Source organism: Melanaphis sacchari, unplaced genomic scaffold, assembly GCF_002803265.2.
Source record: "Melanaphis sacchari strain LSU unplaced genomic scaffold, SCAv2.0 Contig40_pilon_pilon, whole genome shotgun sequence".
NCBI classification, from domain to species: Eukaryota; Metazoa; Arthropoda; class Insecta; order Hemiptera; family Aphididae; genus Melanaphis; species Melanaphis sacchari.
This window is the reverse complement of record NW_020271264.1, coordinates 278973-293365: the sequence shown is the minus strand read 5'-3', so window position 1 is coordinate 293365 and position 14393 is coordinate 278973. Positions and strand designations below refer to the sequence as shown.

Here is a 14393-nt window from a genome sequence, read left to right as displayed (position 1 = left end):
TGATTTTTCGATACCCTGATAAAATTTATTCATTATGGTGGTTTTTTTTCAAAGAAACCAAATATTAAACGATGAATTTTTAACAAATATTATTTTATTATATTTTTTTGTTTTTAATTCTAATTGTAAATATTACCATTATCAATGAAAGTATTAAAATTCAAAATAAAGCAATGAATTTGTTAATTTTAAAATTATGTATGTATTTTTCTTATGAACGTATACACGATTTATAGGAAACAAAATATTTAGATTTTAAACTTTCTGAGTAGTTTCTGGTACAAAATTAAACCAAGTTAATAAACCTAAAAGATCAAAATAAACAATTTTTAGTATTTTTTAAAATAATACGGAGAAAAATTAAGAAAAACGGTTTTTTATCGAACCGATTATGTATATATGGTGTGACTCAATACTTAAAACCTTCACCAAAAATGTATAGGTATTAGAATTTCCTATACATAATAATATGTTGATACTTTTGAACTATTTATAGACATTTGGCAATTTTGATTTTTTTTTTTTTTAAATTTTTATTCAAGTATTTACTAATAAAAAATAAATAAAATCACTCTATAAAAAAATATGAAAATATAATATAAGATTTGTCATAAGTGTTAAATTTATTATTAAATCAAAACTGTTAAGTAGTTGAAAATTAACAAAATGTTCAATTTTCGTAGCTTATGATTATTAATATAATGCCATATTTTTTATAAATATATCATACTTAAACTAAAAAGTTTAAGTAAAAAAATTAACAAAGTTTTGTTATTTTAGATGTTCCAAGTTTAAATTTGCATTATATTCAATATTTAAATGAAAAAAAAAAAAACGTTTTTAAAATTATTTTGTTACAGTTTAAAAATATTTTTTTTGTGAGGATTTGAAACTTTCACGTATATTATTATATTATTATTATTACTATTATTATTGTAAATAATGACATTTAAATTAATTTTACGCTTTTACCTATTTATGAGTTATACCGTATTACTATGAATAGTCGTTGTAAAAACTGAAACCATAGCAACCAAAGTTTATTGCTTAAAAATCTTTTGTTTACAAATTTACAACTTTGAATTTTTATTAAAATTCGTTTACTTATTTAATAAAATATATTAATACTATTTGTTATTAATCTCTTTTTTTTTACAAAATAGCTCAAGTCTCAAAATAAAAAAAGAACAATTTAATGAACAAATTGATAATAATAGTTATAATTTATAATTACATTAATAATTTGATCAAAAGATTTAAAGTTATGAAAATATATCAAGTTAGTAATAAATAAAATAAATATGATTAAATAATTGCCAATTAGCATTTTCTTAGAGATGAAGAAAAAATTATAATTAAAACTCACAAGTAGTATTCTCATTAGCTAAACGAATGAAACAAAATAAAGGAGTGTTATATAATTAGTTATAGATAAAAAAAAAATGGAAATGATGTTATACAATGTGGAGGAAATAAGCAATTAATTTTAGATATCATCAAAATGTGCTCTTGTATCGTTAGACTTAGGCCTTTGTAATAATTCTTAAATAAATAATATAAGAATGAGATAATCTTTTATCAGGCCAGAAGAATTAAATACGACTACATAATAGCAAAGTTCTGCACAATAGCCTTAATAATAAAGTTTTTTACTACGAATAAACTAACGTTAAAAAATGTAATTAGAAATATACACCAATGAAAACACTCCAACTTATTACATTTTATGTTTGTGCTTCAACTAATACACTATCTCATCGTTTATACTATTAACGATAAAATACTATTTAAAAAAAAACTATTTAAAAACCTATAGATTATAATTTTTTTAAAAGCCTATTCTACATAAATGTACTTAACTATAAAATATAAACTCTAGATAGCTATTAAAGGATTAATAATAGACTTTTAATAACTAAAGATGTTATCTAATAATAATAATTAATAAATTTTATAATAATTTCCAATATTTTTTAAATAAAAGTGTTGTTAAAAACTGAATTTAAATAAAGAGAAACATCAAACAAGACAAAGTAAAGAACTCAAAAAGAATTAATCAGATAGTGGTATTCATTTTCCTCAACTTTAAACAATTAATTTAAACAAAACAATATTAAAAAAAAAAAAACAATACCTTACTAACAGTAAATAAATATTTATACTAGAAATGTACTTAATTTAATTTAATTTAATTAACTGATGAATTTAATTTTAAGTGGTAATATGTATTTTAAAATTAATGAAAAAAATACCATAATAATGTTAATAGTTTTTTTTTACGTTTTTTACATTATTACTGGGTAAACATAGGTTTAAATAGTTATAAATAGAATACAATTTATGCTGAGCTAACATTGTGATAAAATAATATTGGATTTTTTTCAACATAATTAAAATAAATAGTTGAATAAAATTAATAGATTTAAAGTATAACATAAACAAGTTTTTTGAAAAATAAAATACAAATAAGTACGAGTATATATAATAAAAAACGAATTTATTAATATACCGATTTGCAATTTGTGTAATATTTAATTGCGTGTTTAATCATTTTACCTTTGTGTTATTTGTAGTCAATGAAAAGGTTAGTCAACTATTGATATCTTTGAAACATATTTATGAATTCTAGTTCAGTTCATTTATTTTATTGTATATTAGGGTTTGGTTTAGCAAGCCAACTGTAAAACAAAGTTACTATGTTTCAATATTTTTGCGGTCACGCCGATGACCTCTAAAATACCCCACAAATATATTTAGATGTCAAAAACTAATACACGCATAACACATCCATATAAATTAAATGACTTATGAAACTATATATTATTATTTTAAGCCATTAAAAATGTTTTTGTGATAAATCGCATTTATTTGCAAAAAAAAAAAAAAAACGATTTTTACTTTATTAATTGAATTTATTCATTTCATACGAGTAATACTAATGTTAACTTTTTATTAAAACATTAAAATACTAAAAAACATAATATTATAATTATTAATACATAATTATAATAATGCACGACAAAAAAAAATAAAAATTGTGAAAATATAAAATAACTATAACAATAACCAGATAAAAAATCTTGATAATAAATTATTATATTGTATGTAAATGTTCAAATATAATTAATAAGATAGATGGGTATACTATTGAAGAACATAGAGGCACGTGATTAATGTCTAAAGAAACTTAAGTTTTGAATACGGTTTTATTTTAAAAAATTTTCACTGTTCCTGCTGTTGAGTTATAGAACTCTAAAATATATAAATTAATTAAAATTAAAAATTAAAAATATTACATAACGATGTTATTTTTATTATTATTATCATTTAATAATTTTATAATAAAATCAGGTATTTATGCCATTGCACTTAAGTCGATTAGCTAAATAAATTACATTTAAAAGAATTAACTTTAAAATTATTAACTTGTGTGTTTGAGCTAAAAAGGTCAACTAAAGGTCACAAAAAGAGTAAATCACTCATAAAGTTTTGAAATAAATTAGAACTCTTTGATTTGTCTAAACTACATAGTTTTACTGAACAAAGTCAAATTAGCAAACTGGACTAATCAATGTACAAAAAAAGAATATTTACATATTGTACCTGATTACATTAGTAAAATGTGAATACTTATATAGTAAACAACCTATACTATAATCACATTTATAAATATATAATTAAATTTGTATTTTATGTATGTATGTATACCTACTATGCCAAACTACTATAATTTACTAATCACTTTCTATAAAATAAATCTATCAACTTAATTTAAAAATATATAATTAACATTCTGCATGGGACATTTAATAAATAATAATTCACACCCATACGTGATAGTAATTCATATTAATCATATAAACATGACCCCTTGGATTTATTAATTATTAATCATTGTTTATTTTATTTGTATACTTCCATTTTACAACGATTTATACGATGTGTTGTTTCCAAATCCAATTATATTGAAATATTGTATTTAGATGCAATATAGTTTTATAATTATAAAACTTTATTTAAATAAACGAAATATAAAACATACTTTTAAGCATTTAAAACATCTAATACAATAACCGTTAGTCAGTCTATTTTCATTATAGTTACACGAGAAAACATAAACTTTCGTAAATTTTGAACAAAATAATTTCATTTACGTATAAGTACGTTTATTAATTAGTTACAAACAACTATTTCTTATAGGCACAATAGTTTAAAACGTAACTGTATGTGTTTTCAAAAACATAAGTTTTTATTGAAATCATATTGCAAAATTACTAAATAAACGCTTGATATAACTGACATTTTATTAAATTAATGGCTTTCTATAACAATTTATCCGTAATACATTATTTGTTCGAAAATACGTACCTATACTATTTTCACTAGTGATTCATATCACACTGTATTCAATATGAAAATACTATGCTTTTTCATAATGTTATATTGTAACCACCTTAGCTACTTATTTTATTAAGACGTGCACTCATACTGTACTCATTTGTTTGTTAAATATTAATTAACAAAATTTGATTTGCATAAATAAATAATAAAAACAACTAAATATCGTATATAACTAAACATTTCATTAAAAATGTTGACATTTTTCTTTACGAAGGTCTCGTGGTGTGATCTATAAATCAAAAATCTCTATGAACAATAACAACTTACATTCCACTTTTTGAGAACCTATTACTTTGAAAGAGTTCATCAATTTTTGTAATACAGATTATTATATACTTTTAAACTAAAACGACAATACATTTAAACCGTTTAAAATTCACCAATAAATAAAACTGGCTCGTGAAATCTCATATTTATTATTATTTTTTATTTTTTTTTTTTTTTGAATTAATATATATGATTAATATTTTAAGTGAACACTGCAAGGGACTGCCGACTGTTATTCATTGATGCATGTTTATAGTGTCCAATTTATCAATGTAATATAAAATTCAATATTATATAAGTTACTAAATAAAATACATAAATTAATGTATTAAGTACTTAAACAAAATATATCAACAGAAGTGTTGGTTCGAAAACCAAAGATAGAACAATTTCTGTAGCATGGTAAATTGCGTGTATTTTCTTTTAATATGAAAAATTCAGAATCAAATACGTTTATGTAAAGATATCAAAATGTGTAATTCATTTTAACAACTAAATACATTTCAATAAATTTATTTCATATCCAATCAAAACAATTCGTAAATAAGTACAAGTATATGTCTTCAATCATAATTTATGACAATTTAATAAAAATAAATATATTTAAATATATTAAATTAAATAATTTATTGTAATAGAGCAATAAAATACGCATACGAAAGACCTTTTTATATTCTTTCACTTTTAATAACATTAAAATAAGTAAAATCCGAAATTAATGATTTTATAAGTTCTGGATATTAAATATAATGCCATATTTATTTATTTTTCTTTAAAAATATGTATTTTTTTAAAAGTCGGAGTAAATAGCATCTCCAATACTTAAAAAACTAATGAAAATGTATTTTTATTATTGTTTTGTAATTCAAATACAATGTGTATACAATATAAATTACTACATATCACTCATTTTTGAAAATTCGTTTGACTAAAAACGATATATTATTGCATTTTTATAAATAGCCAATATTTGTCATACGTTACGTAAGTCAAATCGGTAAAGATGTTTTCAATAATTTAAACACAAGTCACGATTGTACAAAAACAGCTTGAACAACGCATGCATACTCACACGATCGCACGTACGCTTTTACTCGAAAATACATACGTCAGACATTGTTTTATAGTCAAGACTTCTGTTTTTATTTGAAATAAACTACAGGCTATTGAAACTCCTGTATAGGTCTTGGGTTCACATACAAGTCGCACTTGAAGACTTATTAATTAATTTTACAACGAAGTCCTTGTTTATTTTGACAGTTACTACAGTGAATTTAGTGAGAATGTGAGTTAACTTCATTTGATGCTCATGTTTTTCGAAGAAGAAAAAATATTGGAGTTACATGGAAAACTTTACTCTCCACAGGAATTTAATGCATGTATACTTATATAGATTTTTCGACCCAACACGCAAAGCTTCCTAAACACAATTTTCCCCATTAACAACAGATACATAATATATACGTATACTTTAAAGTAAATCTAAAACATGAAAGACACATTTGTTTGAGAAAGGAAAAAAACAGTTCTGCTGTAATAAACAATGGTAGGTGAAAAAATAAAAATTCTTTTCGTCTACTTTTACCTTGCTAAAATACTTCAAAGACAGCCTGACTAATTATTATAATATGATATAAATTATACTATAAAATAAAATATTCTTATACTTTGTTTCATTACCAAAAGTATTATATTATTCTTTATAAAGAACTGGATCTGTAAATTATTAAAAAATGAACCCCATAACGGTTTTATTAATTTTTTAAGCCGGCGTCTTGTGTAGGCAATTTAATAGTATATGTGAGTAGGTATTGTTCAACGATATCGTATTATCTATCACAGTATTATCCATACCAAGCTACTACGACATTACTCATCATAATACAAAGATAATTTTAAAACAAAAAAGTGCATATGAGCATTTTTCTCAATTGCAATACTTTAACCCAGTAACCTATTGGAATATATTTTTAATAAAACAAAGATATAAATATATTGTATAAAAAACAAAAATAAATTATACAGCATTTTAAGTTTTAAAGATAAAATTAATGATTTTAAATTACAAATACTATATTAGTAAAATATGTAAACTCATAAATTATATACAATACTTAAAATGCATTGAGATCTATACTTTGTACCTATAATTTAAATTGCAATAAAAATTTAAACGATAATAATTAATTCATTAGTAATAAATTAAAATACAATACCAAAAAACTATTAAATTTTAATAGTGGTGTAGTAATAATAATCATAATAAAATGTCACACAATAAATAAATAAAGTGTTTCATATTATTCACTATTCAAAGTTTTAAAATTTTATAATATTAATGAAAGATAAATAGGTCCTTTATAATTGTTTTGAAATAACAAAACAATATTTATGTAAACAATAATTCAATTAGCTGGTCACAATGTATATAGTTTTATTTGATTTATTTTGTATAATTATTTAAGAAAACTATTTCTATAGCAATCGTAAAAAATCAAAAATCCCATAAAAAAATCGAAAATTTCTAGTGTGATAAAAATGACTTTCAATTCATATTAAATTTTTTGAAAATACACCGCACATATCCTGGGAAGGGTTAATATTTTATCTCTGTAATAATTTTCTAGTTTAATTCTGAAGTATAATATTATTAAGTTTTTTAATTATTTCAAAGTAATAAACTTTGGATGACGACCACCACGACTCAGTTATAAATGAAACTTATTTATGGTACAAATTATATAAAAAAAGTTCAAATATCGCTGTTAAATATGTTTTAAAAGTAAATTCATGGCTGAAAAATGTATTAAATTTACAGAATATTTGATATTTTTTAAAATTATGTAATTACTATTCAATTTAATATTTTAAGATACAATAAAACCGTATGGTGAGTAAATTACGATTATGATATATGATAAACAGTATGAATTATAGTACCTATGAATTATCTAAATTTTTAATAATAGTGAATTCCTTACCATACATTTATCCTAATATTATGTTGATATTTAACTTGAATGATTACTACAACTAAAATCAAATGATAAAATAAAACTATGTATTATTTATATTTACATGCAAACGATAAGTTTAATACTTGCATATTTCTCATTCTATCACATTTATGTTTTTATTTTAAAAATAAATTTTCTTTAGATGTGATTCATTTATCTACATCAATCATTAAATTAGTAATTTATTAAACAATGAGTATTTATTTATACGTTTTGTTACGTTCATTAATAATAATTTTTTTTTTTTTTTTTAACTATATGGCTATTGTATATATTATATAAATATATATATCAGTTAAATTTGAAACATAGTTTAAAGCAAAAAGTATAAAAAAATTATAATAACGTCATTAGTTTCAATTAAAACTTCCATGTAATTACTTAAAATACTTACTACACTAAATATTTTAATAATTATTTTAAGTAAAGTTTTAAGTTAAACAAATAATATAAGTATTTAAACCAACAAAATACTTAAATTTACTTTTTAACAAATCATCATATTATAATATATTGTAATAAATTATGGACTATAGGAAAATATAATCGTGATACGTAATATTTTTATCATAATTGTTTTCTTGTGTATCTACATAATAGTCAAACTTGCAATGATAACATTTTAAATGTCTGTTGTAGTTTTTAAATTCATATTGACAATATACGTGTACTTATACACGTAAATGCTTTTTATTCCATTTTAATAACTATTGAATCTTCCGTGATATAATAAAAAAAAAAAAAAAAAACAAAAACAAAAATCGTGTTTGATAAACTAAAGAGGAAACGCGACACGCATTACAAAATAAGAGGAAATACAGACAGCAGCAGTGTACCGGATGCTGAAACTCAGGGCGTTGGCGACGACGATGGCGTCACTATATACTTGTACGAGTATATATATATATATAAATACATTTATTTTTTTTTCGACTATAAAACGTGATTCTGGAATCGCACACATCTCAATAAAATCACTAGAAACCGCGTCGTTACGTCCCCCGACGGGTCGAAAATTGATATTTGTTTGCCGACCGTTCATATAATAACGTTTATATTATAATACGAATAATGTATAAGTGTATAACATATATCTATTATAAGTATTCGGTTTGGTATATAAACGTCTCACTCAACCCCACTCACCGGGCGGCGGTTTGCTACGAATGAAAAGTATTATTTTATATACAACTACTGTATTACTACCGGTGTACTACATGTACTGTATACGCGTACAGAAATAATGTAATGTTGTGTATTATGTGATATAATTGCGAATTGAAATCGATTTATACGAAAAACCCGGCGGGGAATCAGACTTTGCCATCGTCACGGTCGTCGTTATACCGTGTCGAAGTGATGTCGTCGCCCGCAAGACCTATGGTTTTAACAAACAAAGCTCGGGGGCCCAAAAGTGACCGAAATCGTTCAGTTATAACAAAATCTACCGGATTACAGTGACCCGTATACTTATTATGTTTACGTATCATTCTGCCGTTTTCCGCGTACGACCGTGTATTTTGCATAATATCGATTGTCGTGAGATCTCCGTAGGTACCTGTACAATTCGGACGACTACGCCGAACAAGCACGGTAAATAATAGTACACTATGATATTATATACATTAGGTATATACCCACGCATTCTGTCGATCGGACGATCATTTTTGTTATAAAAACGTAAGTCCCGTACATTTTAATCGATTTTCATCACCCGACGATTTCTTTTAACGTTCGCTCTTCATTTTCGTTCGCAATATTTCCCGACAATTATTTATTTATTTTTATTTTAAACTGATGCTTTTAGCTTGACACATATTTTACCAAAAAACATTTATTTTTACCGTTCAGTAGCCATAGCAACAAAAAAAATACAAATACGATCTTTATTCGGTTATATCGATTAATAGGTTATTCGATCAATGCGATGACAACAACAACAAATAGAATAGGGGTACTATATTATATTATAATGATAATATATGGATCGAATCCAAAAATATGATCTTGAACCTAACTTTTCAATCATATGTCAAACCCAACCCCTTTCAAAAATTTTGTTTAATACCAAACTGTGCCTAAACCGAGTTATATTATAAATGTATAAGTAACATTTTAGTAGTTAAGTAATTTGAGTTATTAATATAAACTGTAATAATTTAGACGTTAAAAAAGAGATTTTTGTTTAAAGATTTGTCAGTAAAATATTTGTAATATTAATTTGTTATTTTAACTAATATAATATCAATATTAATTATTTATTTTTTTTACAACTTACAAGAATAAATGTACATTTGACAAACAATATGAATGTTGATAGATTTACAGCCGTATACTGTAACGACTAACGACAAATCGGACCAACATTATAAATGATTATCAATAACTAATATCGAAAATTATTTTAATATTTTTCGGCAAGTTGAAAAATTCGATTTTATAAATAATAAAAAGCCGAAATAGCTTAATGTATGTGCTATTTTCTCTAGTTAACAATTCGCTATTGAATACTTCAATTTACTTATTTCTTTTTTCGCTGATTCTCCAAGCATAGACCTAAGATTAAGTCTTAAAATAAATATAATGGCCTAAAAATTAATAGTAGTTATATACATTTATTTTTGAAAATTACTTTAGTCAAAACAAAAGTTATTCAAGATATTATATTGTTGTATTTGTTATAAATAAACGTAAATAAGAAAATAATGAAAATACCGTGTTTGTTTAAAGGACAAGAAAATAAAATAATCGGAAAGATTATGGAACATATCTTGTAAATTTATTGGTATTGCGATAATTTCAATAAAATATATAAAATAATTAAATATCTATCTACTACAATTTTAGACAAAGATGTCTAAACACGGGACTTATTGTTTTAGACATATGTATAAGATACATGTAACATTACATATGTCTTAGAAACGGACTTATTCTCAACACAAAAAAAAAAAAAACAGTTGGTCTCCAGTGTATTAAAAATAATAAGCAAACATACAATATAGATGTATTTTTTATTGATAAAATAGGTTATACGCAAAAAACATATAAAAATAAACATCAAAAAGTTTTTTGTTCACAATGTTTAACGTTTCGAATTTTATTTTTTCTTAGTTTGGTTTATGATAAAATATCAAACTTTTTTTGAGTTCGATTTAGTTCATTTTTTTATAAACTGGGTTTGTCTTTCAAATTAAATCCAAACATCTAAATTTAGTTTGATTTTTTTGAATTTAAAATACTTGAACCCCGCTCTAATAATGTTTCAATGTTTTTCATTGTAGCAAGAAAAATATTTTTTTTTTTTTAATGTAAATATTATTTATATAATCATTGTAAACTAATAATAAATTTGTAATTACCGATTTCAAAAATTTGTTTAATGCCACGTTAAAAATAATAAAAAAATTATAATATATTAACATGAAATATCTGCAGTAACACACATGGTTGTTATGTTGTAGATAACAAAATTTACCTAAATTAATGAAAAACAATACATTTCCAGCACGATCCAACCAAATAAAAATTAAAACTTATGCACATATATAAATTTTAAATTATGAAAAAATGGTGAATACTTATTTAGTTATTTATATTGACCCTTGAGAGTTGTTTATTATCATTACATTATAACATTTACGAACGGTTGTATGTTCGCATTATACTACAAACCCGTACCGGGGACGGCAATAGAAATTAACAACGTCTAATATTATAATGTTAATAATATAATATTATTATGTATGCATGGTATTTTAATTCAAATAAACTTCGTTCGTTCAAGCGTAGGCATGTACACTCAGACCTTCGGCTTGTGTTGAGTAAAAAATATTATCCGGTGTGCATTATTCGCGGATGCTTAGACCCGCGATCTAAACAAAAGGACCACGCCACAATGATAATAAAATATGAACACAAATGTTGTAACAAATTACGTTCTCGTTGCTATTAGCTATGAGCAATGGAACCAACCACGAACAACGCTTACTTCCCCCTCTCTTCGGCGCTACAACAGCATCCAACTACTCCAACAGCGGCTATTATTCAAAGAAAATCCATTTCAGACCAACCTTATAAATAAAAAAAATTAGAAAGATTTCAAAACAAACAATGAAGTCGCGTTAAAAAAAATTCATAAATAATGTCAAATTAAATTTGTCCAAGCGTCTTAAGTATGTATTTTTCCAAGCGATTATCCGGTTTTTATTGCAGTAAAAAATGGATTAATTATAGTTCAAAAAAATGTCCAACTTATTTTGAATTCATAAATCATCTCTAAATTTTATTAAAAACGACAAAATTTGAAGTTTCATAAACAAAGAGTACAATTTAACAGACGAAACGATAATTCAATTGATGCACGTTCGATTAAACAAAATTGTAGTTCCAAACAAATTCTAATATATTATTATTTAATATTTAATTTATGTATTTAACCGAAATATAATTTCGCTTGTTTCGCTTTTAGTGATATAAAAAATTATAATACACAAATTGAACGATTTTTCTATCTAAAATATATTTTAATTATTATTAGTAGACATATGTCTTTATAGTACTAATCGAAATAATTTTTAAAAAAATAAATAGATAGTCAAATTTATGAATAAATTTATACATTTATTATTAATTTATTGACTAACTAATCAAACATAACGCCGCTTTGCTCTAAAACTCGCTAATTAAATATATAAAGACTATTATTAAACTCGTACAATTTACATTTAATTTTGTTTGATATAATTTACAAGAAATCTACTAAAATATTATATGGTTGAAATACATAATGATAAAGTTCAAAGTGCCTCATTATCTCAATCAATATCATGTTTTTTAGACGAGAACGTGAAACTTTTAAAATATAAACATAATACAAAATTATAACCAAATTAGAAAAAGTTTTAATACTCTCTAAAGCTTTTTTTAAGTTGATTTTTTTTTCCAGAACTGATATCAAGACACTAAAGAAGGTTCAATACGATTGTAATTTCCGCCACAAACTACTTTACGCCTAGCCCAAAAATATAAGACTAATAGTTGCCTAAGAAACATTATATAGATTTAATTTAAATGTTAGTATTAAATTTATTATTCATTATTCTTATTGATTATTGTATTAATTTTTAATAAGTTAAGCATTTAAAACAATTAAATGTTTGTGTGTTATGTATAAATGGAAAAATATTTCTAATAAAAATTTACCTATTTCTGCCAAATAATACTGTTGTATATACTATAAATACATATATATATATATTACTATTATTCTTCATACCTCATAATGTGTTTGGTAAATTAAAATGTTAATAACTTTACTATAGTTAAATACTTTTAAATTATTCATAGTTATAGTGTTAAGATCTAATATTGTTCAAACGTATTTTTACGAATATAATGTATGATATTACAATAATATATTATAAGCCTATATATAGTATACTAAGAGAAAAAAAATGAAAAAATTAATTGTAACTATGTGTTTAAACTTTAAAATAATTTTAAGTAAAACATTTATTGTTGTAGTATAATGTAATTGAGCTTTTGTTTTGTATTTATTAATTTTTGTTACCTAATATGTTTGTGCCACGCAATTCATGTATTGAGCCCACATGATTTGTATCGTACAAACTATTGTTAATTAATATAATTTATACTTATCCTTCCGCCTTTTTTTTTTTTTCAAGCACGGCAATGTAACCATATTTTATATATATATAAATACATATGTAAAATAAAATGTTGTTTTTAATTCACCAAATTGTGTGTACTCTTCATCGTTAAGAGCTGCATAATCACTACAGTGACTATTGAATATGCTCCTTACTACAATCTAGAAAATGCGTGGTAATTTCTAAATTAATATACTTAAAAGTGATACACTTTCGAAATACATTTGATTTATACAGATTTGTTTATTAGTTAATTTACATCAATATTTTCATCAATGCAATTAGCAAAAAAAAAATATTAAGCATTAAGTATAAATTATGATAGGTATATTCCTATTGTTTCTGACTATAATTCCATTTTCTCATATCCACGAATATGTGTATTTACTATTACTGGATTAGCATATTAAATTTGCGTTTTCATAATTAATTGTTAATTTATATTTGATTTGCATAATATTTACAGTGATTGGATAAAATGCATGTAGGTTTATTATTTATATTAAAAATTGATTAAAATTAGACAACTTCAGAATAGACATACTTACTACTTAGAAATAACAAATTTTCATCGAATTTAATTTCATCATTCAAACAAAAGACAAGGAGATTGAAAAAATACATATATATGCTTGCATACTTGGATAGAGGAACACATACGGAAAAGGATAACAGAAACTAAATACCAAAAATCAAAACAGAAGTATCAACTTTGCCACTAACAAGTTTTAATAATTTTTAAGGTTTTTATAAACATTTAATCGTATAATATTCGCAATATAGAATGAAAATAAAAGAACAAAAAAAAAAATAGGTTTGAATAAGTTAAAATAATATTTTTTAAATAAAAATTTCTATATGATAATTGTACACATAATATATTTACAATTTCGATTTCAGCATTAAAAATAAAATCAGCATCCATTCATTCCTTATTTGCACAAATCAATAATATTATCATAATTGTTTTTTATAACTAAACACAGCAAGTTTAAAACACTTATAACTTTCAAAAATTGTTATAAATGTATATATA

General features: G+C 23.2%; 1 protein-coding gene across 4 annotated transcripts in view; it reads left to right on the top strand.

Moving 5' to 3' along the window:
- LOC112597375 (neuropeptide Y receptor type 2-like) overlaps nt 1-12797 on the top strand; it is a 180716-nt gene extending 167919 nt beyond the window's left edge. For all 4 annotated transcript variants that reach the window (XM_025343398.1, XM_025343400.1, XM_025343401.1 and 1 more), the window contains one exon: nt 12634-12797. The gene's annotated coding sequence lies outside the window, so the exon portion shown is untranslated. The remainder of the gene's footprint in view (nt 1-12633) is intronic.
- Nucleotides 12798-14393: the final 1596 nt, after the last annotated feature.